This window comes from Mytilus trossulus, chromosome 4, assembly GCF_036588685.1.
Source record: "Mytilus trossulus isolate FHL-02 chromosome 4, PNRI_Mtr1.1.1.hap1, whole genome shotgun sequence".
Lineage (NCBI taxonomy): Eukaryota > Metazoa > Mollusca > Bivalvia > Mytilida > Mytilidae > Mytilus > Mytilus trossulus.
This window is the reverse complement of record NC_086376.1, coordinates 32,226,704-32,239,246: the sequence shown is the minus strand read 5'-3', so window position 1 is coordinate 32,239,246 and position 12,543 is coordinate 32,226,704. Positions and strand designations below refer to the sequence as shown.

General features: G+C 30.6%; 1 protein-coding gene across 2 annotated transcripts in view; it reads right to left on the bottom strand.

Annotated features, from left to right (window-relative positions):
- LOC134715124 (semaphorin-1A-like) overlaps positions 1 to 10,027 on the bottom strand; it is an 82,449-nt gene extending 72,422 nt beyond the window's left edge. For both annotated transcript variants that reach the window (XM_063577056.1, XM_063577058.1), the window contains exon 1: positions 9,849 to 10,027. The gene's annotated coding sequence lies outside the window, so the exon portion shown is untranslated. The remainder of the gene's footprint in view (positions 1 to 9,848) is intronic.
- Positions 10,028 to 12,543: the final 2,516 nt, after the last annotated feature.

Below are 12,543 nucleotides of genomic sequence, written 5' to 3'. Positions count from 1 at the left end.
AACCATTGGTTACTAACAATGTACTCTGGCAAATAATGAAGGAAGCTTGTGCCAAAAAACCTGACTAATTAAAATCAAAGATCTCATTTGATTATTTGGATGTTGAAAAAATGCCATGTGTAAAGATCTGTATCATTCATTATCATATAATTGTCATGAAATTACAAAATACAGCCCCATGGCATCTTCATGATTAGGCTTTTGAACTTTTTGTCTGCCAGATCAACTCACTTTTTTCCTTGTATCCTAAATTGAGAGGTGCAGTGACCCATAATCAAGTACTTAATCAAACAAACTTTATAAGTACCCATTTTTAAAATGTAAACAAATTGTTTTTACGATGTAAACAAAGTGTCAGCATTAACAATGTTCAAATAGGTTTATTGACTCGTGAAAAATATATAAAAGGTCACTATTTTCTTAAAATGTATTAAAATATATTTTATTGACAAGGAAAGTGTTATGCACGCTTGTTTGGTCAAATTCAATAACACCAATCTAATAAAAAGTTCCGCTGAAATTTTCTTAAGTCTGTGTCAAGAAGGAGTTGCATGTCAAAAAGTCAAAACAAACATCCGTAATTACCAGTATTAAGAGTACTTTTCGTATAATTAAAACAAAAATTGGAATATGACATATTTCACTGGTAGAGGTTAATAACGTATACCCTGTACAAATACAACTTTCCATGCATAGAATAAAACACAGCTGCTTATTAATTGGGCAAACTTGCTTTTCATTTCATGTAGTTTGCTTAACAGGCTGTTCACTATAAGGATAGAACATATTTACTTGAAACAAATGAAATGTTGAGAGAAATCAGAGACATATAATATATGTATTATATGTCTCTGGAGAAATCCAGGACAGCTTTTGAATAGACAATGCTGTAAACTATTGATTGATTGATTGATTGTTGTTTAAATGCTACTTTCAACATGTATTAGAGACTATATGCTGCAATTGTCATACCTGTAGCCCGGGTGGGGGGGGGGGGGTTTGATGACCCCCCCTCCCCCTTTGACAACAAATATGCACTGTTAAAGTAAATGTTCTGTTCGAATTGCTGCTGCGACTGTTAAAGTTGAGTTTGTAAGTACAACGAATCCCCCCTTGGAAATGTCTGGCTACGGGCCTGATTGTTATATAATTTGTGTACCACTTTCAGACAAATATGACAGAATTATACTGTTCTGTACTTATAGTGATCTATGAACATCAATTAGCACACTAACATATTTTTCATTTTTACAAAATTTGTAAAAGTTTGAGTTAAGTTCTTAAAAAAAAAAGATTAAAACAGTAATTCATTTTTCAAAATTTCTTTGTTTTTAAAATAAGTTGTCAAAGTATTTCGGTTTAGATTACATCGCCCATTTTCTGTTTTGAATTCCTTAATATAACTATATTTGGATATACATGTACAAATTTATTCCCATAAACTCTGATAATAAACATTAGAAGGAAGTGATTCATTCTTATTTGTATTTTAATCTAAACTCTAAGTAATGGAAAACAAGGATATCTGTATAAGGCATTAAAATAAAAATAGAAATAAGGAAAATAATAGCAGACAGACATAAACCACTCTGAACTTTAAGTAATAGAATACAAGGAAATCTGTATAAAGGCATTACATTAAAATTAGAAATAAGGAACAAAATAGGAGACAGACATAAAACACTCTGGTATCATATAACTTTATACTTGATGTCTGGTCAAAACATTGTGTTTAAATTACAGCATTAAAATGTAAATATAGATTGACGACAAGGTACAATGTGTTACGTACACATTTTTTGTTTATAAAAGTTTGTAATATTAGAACTACAACCAAAATCATACATATATCAACCAATTTTCTTGCATCTATGTTTATATTTTAATGCTGTAATTTAAACAGCTATATGTCTCTTTTTGAATTGTATCAGAGTTACCCAACAGCTTTTGGGTATCAAAACCATTATACAGCTTGTTTTAGGTGACTTTACCACAAACTTGTACGAATTAATTGTGAGCAATTTAGTTTGAACAGCTGAAAAAGAAGAGGACCATTTTCTTCCAAAATTTACCACTGTACAAGACCCAGATGTCAAACCTAGCAAAGTATATAACTCCTCTTCCTAATAACCTGAACGATTACTCCACTTACAAAGATAATGGTGGCAGTTATATATCTACTAGGTTAAGGGAGGGATCACTGCACTTCCCCCTGTCCCAAGAGTCATTATACCATAATGACAATATACAACTTTAGAAACTAGTTTAACTCACTAACCTACCACAGGTTTTTTGTTAGAACAAAAAATTGTTACAGCAGAGTGATTTTCAGCTTGTATTTGATTCTAGATGCCCTGGCAGGCAAGTTTAGGGAGTATGGCAACTAATTTGTCATAGAGTACGGTAAAACTACTACATGTATTCTCTTATTATACATTCTATAATATTATATGGTCTGTAACTCCAACTACAGATAGTTGCGGTATATAATTTGAGCAAATAACTCAACACAACAAAACAATCACTCAAGGGACATAACTCTGAAAAAATTGTTAAATTAGAACTTCATGGGTACATAATGTGTGATATCAAAAATGCCACAAATGCATTGTATAGGCCAGGGTTACAAGCATAAAACCTATGGCAAAAGTAAAGAACTAAAATATGGTACTTAAATAGTTTTTATATGTGCTGACCACAGCTGAATAAAGACATATATAAATATTTTATCTTTATTGTAGTTGAGAATGTGTTGATGGCTCGCTCTCCTTTTTATAAAATTTGCAGAAAAAAATAAAAGTTTTTTTTTAAAATTAAGGAATGTATATCTTTTATCTGAAGCTCCGATTCCTTTTCTATACATGTACATGTATGTATGGTTATACTTTTGGTCCTTTTCAGTAATATCAGCTCTTCAAAGTATTTTGACCTTGAGAGTTTAACTGATGAGGATTATTTGTCTAAATGTGGATCTTAGTACATGTACAGAAAAATTCGTATTGTTAAGTGTCATGGTAAAAATAGTAACACATAAAAAATAGGGAGATTTCTTTTTTACTGGGTGATAATTAGGGTTGTACAAAAGTACTGTTTAGACCTAAACTGATATATAAGGCTTTGAAAAAACTGAATAATAACAAAATCTGATCCTTTTTATAAGTGATGATCTGTGAACATTATTAAAGTACTGATCAAAAAGATTTGTGATGACACTCTATTCACAGCAATGACACCATGACTACTATAGACTAACTATAGTAGCCAATTTGGCGGCATGTTCTAATATTATACTACTATTGTTCTATGTACTTTAAATACCCTGATTTAGTTACAGTACAGGGGGATAAAATTTCAAAAACAAGACGGGAAAGTGTCACGTTTATGTGAAGAAATGGTAATTAGATTATAGATTGCCCTTTCAATAGTAATATGTAGGACAGTCACATTAAAAAAAAACAACATACGATAGTATAGAATTTGTTGGTAAATCTGCTAAACAATTTTGTTTGTCATAATTGTTCATGGAGCCTCTAATACTGGCATTTTGATGTCCATCTGATTACTGAAATTCAGAAATGCACCAGTTATTGTTAAAAAATATATTATTGCAATTTTCAAACATTCTGAAAACAAATTATGCTATGAAAATGTGTATTGTGATACTGGCAGAGTATCCCATTGCAATTTTTGTAAATTGAAAAACAATGAAAAAAATAAAAGCTTTAGTTTTACAGCCCTTTTTTGTTTTAGATAAAAAGTTAAGAGTTTTAAAGTCAGGAAGAAATAGTTAAGTCTGAATATCAGTTTTTAGAAGTTTAATACCATTGTCTGGAGAAGCTTGACATTTATAAACGTATGCATGTATAGAAAAAGTTCATCTTGACATTTATGACTTCCAGCATGAACAAAATGTTTTGGTTGGCATTTCCTGCTTGAGACTCTATAACACAGTGTGATTTGTTAGCAAGACCTTTAATTTGAAAATTTTGCTTGGTATTATATGGAATGTTTGCTTAAGATTCAAATTAAAAATTCAAATGTACAAATTGTTTAATTAGCTAATAAGGAAAAAGTTATAAAGGTTATATGCATGATCATCAGACTCTAATGTTACAAATCAGTTCTAGTGCAGTTAACAGAGTGCAGACTGTTCCATAAAGGAACCAGTTTACTGCTATGCACTTTTTGACACCATGCTAAATTTATATGTTGACACTGACAGTGACAAACGTTATGCATGAAACTGGAATAAAGCCAAGAGGAAAGAAAAGGAAAGTTTGCACAAATGATTGTTGGTGATATAAATTCAGAATTAACAATGAAACAAGAATGCACATGCTGTCATGTCTTGCCTGCTTTACTGATCGATCATGATTGAACTTATGTCCAAAGTATTCAAGAAAAAGGTTATGCAATGAGTATTCCATAAGATAAACATATCAATGATCATAATATATTTATGAAGTCAAGGTCAGATGAACATTGTCAGATAGACATGTACACCTCGTCCATCAATTCAACACATATAGTTAACCAATTGATTACAGCAGTTGATAAATGGACTGATCCATCAAACCTAATATTGACCAAGGAACCATGGAAATGAAGTCAAGGTCAGATGAACCCAGTCAAACAGACTATACACCTCAAAATCATTACATTCAAAAAATGTTCTGACCTATTGCTTAAATTGTCTAAGAAATGCACATAACACAAAAACATTTCTGTACATTGAAAAATGAAACATGATAAAAAGGTCAAGGTCAGATGAAACCTGCTAGAAAGACATGTTAATCTAACAATCATTCCATACACTAAACATAGTTGACAACTTGACCTACCTTATACTACTAATAGTATCTGAGATATGAACTGGACCAGGAAAACTTACTACATGTACATGTATATGGAAAACAAGGATGCTTTTTTTCTAATATAAGAATTAGATGGTACACAAAAACAGAAGACAGTAATAAAATTTGACTTTAAAATTCAGTCCTTCACTGAAGAAGAGAGCAGAAAAGGAACCATCTGTAAATGTTTAATAAATAAACAACTCAGAACTGGTAAAAAAAAAGAATGTGTCCCCAGTACACTGATGCCCCACTTGCACTATCATTTTCTATGTTCAGTGGACTGTGAAATTGGTGGACTTCAACTTCATCAAAAACTACCTTGACCAAAAACTTTAACCTGAAACTGGACAGACAAACGAATGAATGGACGAACAGACCCACAGACCAGAAAACATAAGGCCCCTCTACTATCGTAGGTGGGGCATAAAAAAAATGCTACATTATAAGAATTAGAGAAAAGTATTTTTTAGCATTAAAACAATAATCGCCGACGGCGAATAATCTTCAATAATTGAAGGATCGCTAGAAACCAAAAGAAGAAGAAGAATACAGAGAATAATCAACTTTTTCCATATTGGCAGACTCTTACAAGAATACTTAGACTGAAGTACTACACAGCAACAGACTAGCTAACACCTCTCAAAGTAACCAAAATAACCAGAATTATAATAATAATAGGATGACTCTGTACTCAATACCCAATTACTTCTATTTCTGTGTCTCCTAAACACTCGTCTGTCTGTGTACACACACTTGATGACATTTCTGGCAAACTTACTTTGTTTACAAACACTAAAATGTCTCTATCAGATAACAAATTGCTTTTTTGTGTAAGATGTATTAACTGTCAATTTTGTGTACCTTGTTAATTCTAAACTCATTTTATACTGATGAATTTTTGGCTGGCTTCAAAGACATTGATCCATCAAAGTAAACATGTATTTTCGCAGTTCATGGATTTTTAAGCTGTTGAAAAAAGGTTTATTCGGTTTTTGTGACTTATGAATAGAATATCTCATTTGCTATATATTTAAATTTTCACCAAATCAATTTCCAGGAAACAGTCTAACATAAGTTTTAAAACTTCTTTAAGGCCAAGCAAAATAGTTGTCGGCTCTAAATTGTAGACAGACACATTGTCACAAAAGAGAACGTTAGCTTTAATTTCATTGATGTTTTTTAAACAATAATATCTGGAGAAAATGGAAAATTTGTGTTATTCATAAATTTAAAGAAAATTTAAGATTTAGAAGTTAAAAAAAAACAATTTTTATAAACCTTTAATTGTAGGAGCAAGCAATAACTATAATTTTAACTGATTTTATATGATGGATTCATATGTTTCTCCTCAATTTATAATCTACCATACAGCTATTTCGATGTTTTACCAAAAATTTCACCACATAAAATCAAAACCAAGGCCAACTTAATGCAGACTGTACAGTTTTCTACTGTGTTGCACTATTTTTTTTTAAATTTGCGTTGTTTCCAATTTTGTTTTTGTATTGACGTAATTACCTTCATCAACTATGTGCATCACTGACAATTAATCAATAGATATCGCTGATTTCGTCTGTAACAATGAAATTTCTAATTAACTTTCAGAAACTTTTTCCCAACAACTCCCTGATTTTTCTAATCATTCAACATATTATCAGATGATTTATCTGCTTACTTGTAAAATAAGCTTTTAGGGCAGCTTCTGAGAACCTGCTACTCTAAATTGTTTTCTTTTTTTCTTCAACAATTCAGCAGTATATCAATGAATTGTAACTTAACTGCTTACTTAATAATTGTAAAAGTGGTTTATTAATTAGTTGCAGGAAGTTTTACATAAATAATGACCTCATAATTTTCATCAAAAGATTCATCATGGTGCATATTGCAGGTGCTTTCATTCTAAAATGAAGTTTCAAAAAAATCTTCAAGAATCTTTAAACCACAAATGCTGTAACTGTTTTATTTAACATGTCAGTAATTTGTTAAACAGTTGTTCCTGCTCAAAAAATTATAGAGACTCTTTATCAATTTGTTCCTGCTTAAAAAATTATAGAGCCTTTTTATCATTTTGTTCCTGCTTGAAAATAATTATAGAGCCTTTTTATCATTTTGTTCCTGCTTGAAAATAATTATAGAGCCTTTTTATCATTTTGTTCCTGCTTGAAAATAATTATAGAGCCTTTTTATCATTTTGTTCCTGCTTAAAAAATTATAGAGCCTTTTTATCATTTAGTTCCTGCTTAAAAAATTATAGAGCCTTTTTATCATTTTGTTCCTGCTTTAAAAATTATAGAGCCTTTTTATCATTTTGTTCCTGCTTGAAAATAATTATAGAGCCTTTTTATCATTTTGTTCCTGCTTAAAAAATTATAGAGCCTTTTTATCATTTAGTTCCTGCTTAAAAAATTATAGAGCCTTTTTATCATTTTGTTCCTGCTTGAAAATAATTATAGAGCCTTTTTATCATTTTGTTCCTGCTTGAAAATAATTATAGAGCCTTTTTATCATTTTGTTCCTGCTTAAAAAATTATAGAGCCTTTTTATCATTTAGTTACTGCTTAAAAAATTATAGAGCCTTTTTATCATTTTGTTCCTGCTTTAAAAATTATAGAGCCTTTTTATCATTTTGTTCCTGCTTGAAAATAATTATAGAGCCTTTTTATCATTTTGTTCCTGCTTAAAAAATTATAGAGCCTTTTTATCATTTAGTTCCTGCTTAAAAAATTATAGAGCCTTTTTATCATTTTGTTCCTGCTTTAAAAATTATAGAGCCTTTTTTTCATTTTGTTCCTGCTTAAAAAATTATAGAGCCTTTTTATCATTTTGTTCCTGCTTGAAAATAATTATAGAGCCTTTTTATCATTTTGTTCCTGCTTAAAAAATTAAAGAGCCTTTTTATCATTTTTTTTCATACTTTTCATCCCAATAGTGCAGTAAATTTATTAAAACCTGATGTTAAAGTCAAAGCCAGATGTATTTATTACCTTGCATGATCATCAATACAGGTATTGTCTTACTGAGCAGTTCAGAGAGATTACCAATATTACCAATTACATTAAAACAAAGAATACAATTCTAATCAAGCTACAGGATTAACAATACCCTTATTGTCTTAATGTGCAGTTCAGAAGAGATATTAACAATATTTCTGATAACATTAAAAACAAAGAGTCGTTTCTAATCAAGCTCTCAAGACCTTTTACCTATATCTACCTTGATTGTTTGATACCTATCAATATGTTGGTGCCAGATCAGTGTTTACATACACTTACTGACATTTCACTATCGTTAATTTTAATCTACTATGAACTATTTTGGATCTATTAGTAGGTCAGGGACTTGAGAATTATCGTGCACATGTTATAACATTATTTGATCATCACGGTAATCTGCTTCTGTTTACAAATTATGCATGAAAAAAGAAAATAAGTTATCCGTATGTCATGTTTTTATTGACTTAGTGTCAAAGGCTTATAGATATTAACACAGGTATTATATTGTTTACAGACATGGAGTCCAAATCAACACATGTTATAAGATTTGGTAAACCAGAGGCCCTTGAAGCTTATTTGTACCATTTTCCTTTTTCAATTTCCAATATGCTTTAATGGAATCTAGGTGCACATGCTTTAACCATCAGCAATACTCATAAAATAAGGCATTTTTCAACGCTCATACTTCAAATCAAACTTCTCTTGTTTTCATATGTAGGAGTAGAAGAAAATTGAAAATCATGTATTCATAAATTAAGGTTCAAGTAAAAAGTATCAAATCTTTAAAATCCATTGCATTTTTGTACTAGAATTATAGCATGGGTCAGAACATAAACAAAAACAACATCTATTATCAATATACATTACTTGAGTAAATATTTTGACTGTCTTTTGTCTGTATCAGTTTAGTCTAAAATTGTATATTTTGATTATCAAACAAGATTGTTTAAATTTCTCTCATGTTTAACTGACTATAACATTTTTGTAGAAAGTCACCAAGGTAGAGGCTTTTACTAAAAGTTTCACATTAACTAAAAAAATTAAGATCCATGATAATGCTCAAGGTCAAATGAGTCCTGTCAGAAAGCTATACATTCACCTTACAATTATTCCATACACCAAAAAAAGTTTACCTATTGCCTATGATAATTGAGAAACAGAACAAATAAATCATATCAAAGGGAACATGTGTGCTAAGTTTGAAGTTGATTAAACTTCAACTTCATCAAAAACTACCTTCACCAAAACCTTTAACCTGAAGCGGGACAGACGAATGAACAGACAGATGGATTAACGAACGAACAAACAGACAGACAGACAGACAGACAGACTTAGGAACGGATGCACAGACCAGAAACATAATGGCCCTCTACTATTGTAAGTAGGGCATAAAAACACCACCATTTAATGTTCAATCAACAAATTAAACCCAGCTGTATCATTGTATCAACTCTTACAGATTATAACGGACTTGTCTTCCTCCTCACATCACAGATTTTCCTATTACAAACCAAGTTCAGCTGAGAAACTTCAAAGACTTTTAGATAAACTTTAATCTAGTAATAAATTGGGAAGTTAATTAGGATCCATTTATTTTCTGCATGTCATGTATTGCCATAACATTTTTAAAAATCATTTTCTGTTTGAAGAAATGTAAAAAAAAATTGCTTATATAATGAATTTTTAAAATTGTTTTTATTAGTTTCTATACGATACATCACAAACTTTTCATTAATATTCAAAACCAGTTGCATCTTAATTGATTGAAACATCACAGCAAGTCTTTAAAAACAAATTTCAATCTATGAGATGTACCCAAGCATAAATGTCAAGAATTGTTTACAATATAACTTTACATGGCTTGTAACTTAATCCAAAATGATAAGTAAACACAAATCAAAAGTGTAATTTAAGGATTTTACAGTAGGGCAACTCTGCTGACAGCTTCTACAATAGTAAAACTGTCCATAATCGCAGTCACAAAACCTGGGACGTTTACCTGAGTTTCTGCCAAACCTGTGCGGTTTTTATCTGGTATCAGACTGGCGACACCTTATCTTGTCCTTTACATACATGGTGAAGCTCAGGTCCCCTACACAGGGTTATAACCATACACCCATTCACTTTATGCTTGGAGTGCTTGCTTTGTGCCAGTCTTTTGAAGTATTGTTTTCACGTCTAATAATAAACCAATATTTGGGTCAATAAAATCTAAATATAAGGTTAATACTTCAATTATAATACAATAAAACACAGATTTGGAGAGTTTGTATAGTCATTGAAGAATAGAGATGGTGCCATGTTTTATTATTACGGACAATAAAAAGAATTAAAATCTGTACTATTAAAAAAGTAAGGGTTGTAATCCAAAGTAAATTAAATATCTGTGTGTGGGACTGTGGGTAAGGGAGGCTGGTTTATAAGCTAAGTTCAATAATTAACTTAAAATCAATATTTATACAACTGAATCTTATTTTGTTTTTTCATATCATATATGGATTAAATAGACATATATTAGACCAACAAAATTATGAGACCACTTTCAAACTCAATAAGGGTCAGATGATTACGAAAGTAGTTTGTTTTTTTTGCAGACATTATATAAAAACAAAATTTTGATGTGGTGGCCTTGACCTTTTAACCTCAAAATCAACAAGGGTTTTCAAATTTTATCTATCTAAACTGAGTTTAGTATAATGATTGGCTGCATCAAAAAATTAATTTATGCAACATAGTTTTGTAGTCTGATAGAAATCTTTTATAATTTTTTTTACCAATTCTAAACTTTGAAATTGAAAACATGCTTTCTTCTCTGAAAATTAAGAAATGAATCCTCTTGTTGAGAAATACCCGTAAGTGATAAACAAATAACACAAACTACAGCAGAAGAAGCTTCAGCTCTGTCAGAAGCAACATATGAAATGACATATATCATGTACAGCCATTTTATAGCAACATATGAAATGACATATATCATGTACAGCCATTTTATAGCAAACATATGAAATGACATATATCATGTACAGCCATTTTATAGCAACATATGAAATTACATGTATCCTGTACAGCCATTTTTTAACCACATATGAAATGACATATATCATGTACAGCCATTTTATAGCAACATATGAAATGACATGTATCCTGTACAGCCATTTTTTAGCCACATATGAAATGACATTTATCCTGTACAGCCATTTTTTAGCAACATATGAAATGACATGTATCCTGTACAGCCATTTTTTAGCAACATATGAAATGACATATATCATGTACAGCCATTTTTTAGCAACATATGAAATAACATGTATCTTGTAATAGCCATTGTAATACAACGTTACAAGCAATGCTTGTCAGGAAGGTCTTCAGGGATACTTTTCAGAAAATGTCTATGCAAGATTTTCCTATTAAGAGAGACAGAAATTTAAGAATATTATTCAGACTCAGTCTATCCACTCAGTAACCTGCAATAAACAATGGGATCTCGTCTTTTAACAGGATCCAGTCAAGGTCTGTCAGCACGTTATACTCATTTTACAGGCCTTATCTTGTATATTAATGTTCTTTACAGGTTTGTTCAGAAAAAAACGTTCACACTTTTGACACTATACTATAAATTAGCATACTTAATCAGGATGTTGTGCAATATATATGGTAATAGAGTGGTTTCTTGCTACAAACTAACAATAAATATAGGATACTATATAACTATTACAAAAAGGGATCATTATATGAAAATGTTTATAATATGATAAAACCCATAGCAATTTACTTTGATTTTATCAAATTGTCTGCCCTTTGAATACATTTGCAATGCATTAACGTCAATTTTGACTGTATTTTTTTGCATACATTATCATTAAATGATACTTGCTACATGCTGAGGACATGTAAACTGTGATAGAACATCAGCTTTCTTTAGCCTTGACACACCTAAATCTTATGTTTGCTTGATGCATCAGTAATTATTAGTGCCATATAATTTTAATGATTCCAACTGAAAAAGTTTTAATTTTATTTCAAGAAGATTGGTAATATAAAAAAGAAGATGTGGTATGATTGCCAATGAGACAACTGTCCACAAGAGACCAAAATGATGCAGACATTAACATCTATAGGTCACCGTATGGCCTTCAACAATGAGCAAAGCCCATACCACATAGTCAGCTATAAAAGGCCTGTTAAGACAATGTAAAACAATTCAAACGAGAAAACTAACTGCCTTATTTCAATAATAAAATGAACGAAAAACAAATATGTAACACATAAACGAACGACAACCACTGAATTACAGGCACATAAATAACGTGGAAGGGTTAAACATGTTTAAGCGGGATCCTAACCCTCCCCTAACCTGGGACAGTAGTTTAACAGTACAACCGAAATAAGAACGAACTATAAAAGATTGTCCACAAAAACAGCTGAGATACCACTCTATTCAGTGAATAAGAATTTTATAAAAACAGATGACAATCTTGCACATTTGAAAGCAATAAAAAAATTATAAAAAAAAAAATCTTCAAGGTACATTTAACAAAGAGCTTAAGGAAAGCCATATACCAAAAGCATATGCTATTTTTTCTATTAACCAAAAATAAAAATCCAAATAATCAAACACTCTATTTGAGGATCAATCAATTTTAAACCATTTCTTATTTAAAAAAAAGTTGACTCATGATTCAGAAAGTAATTTT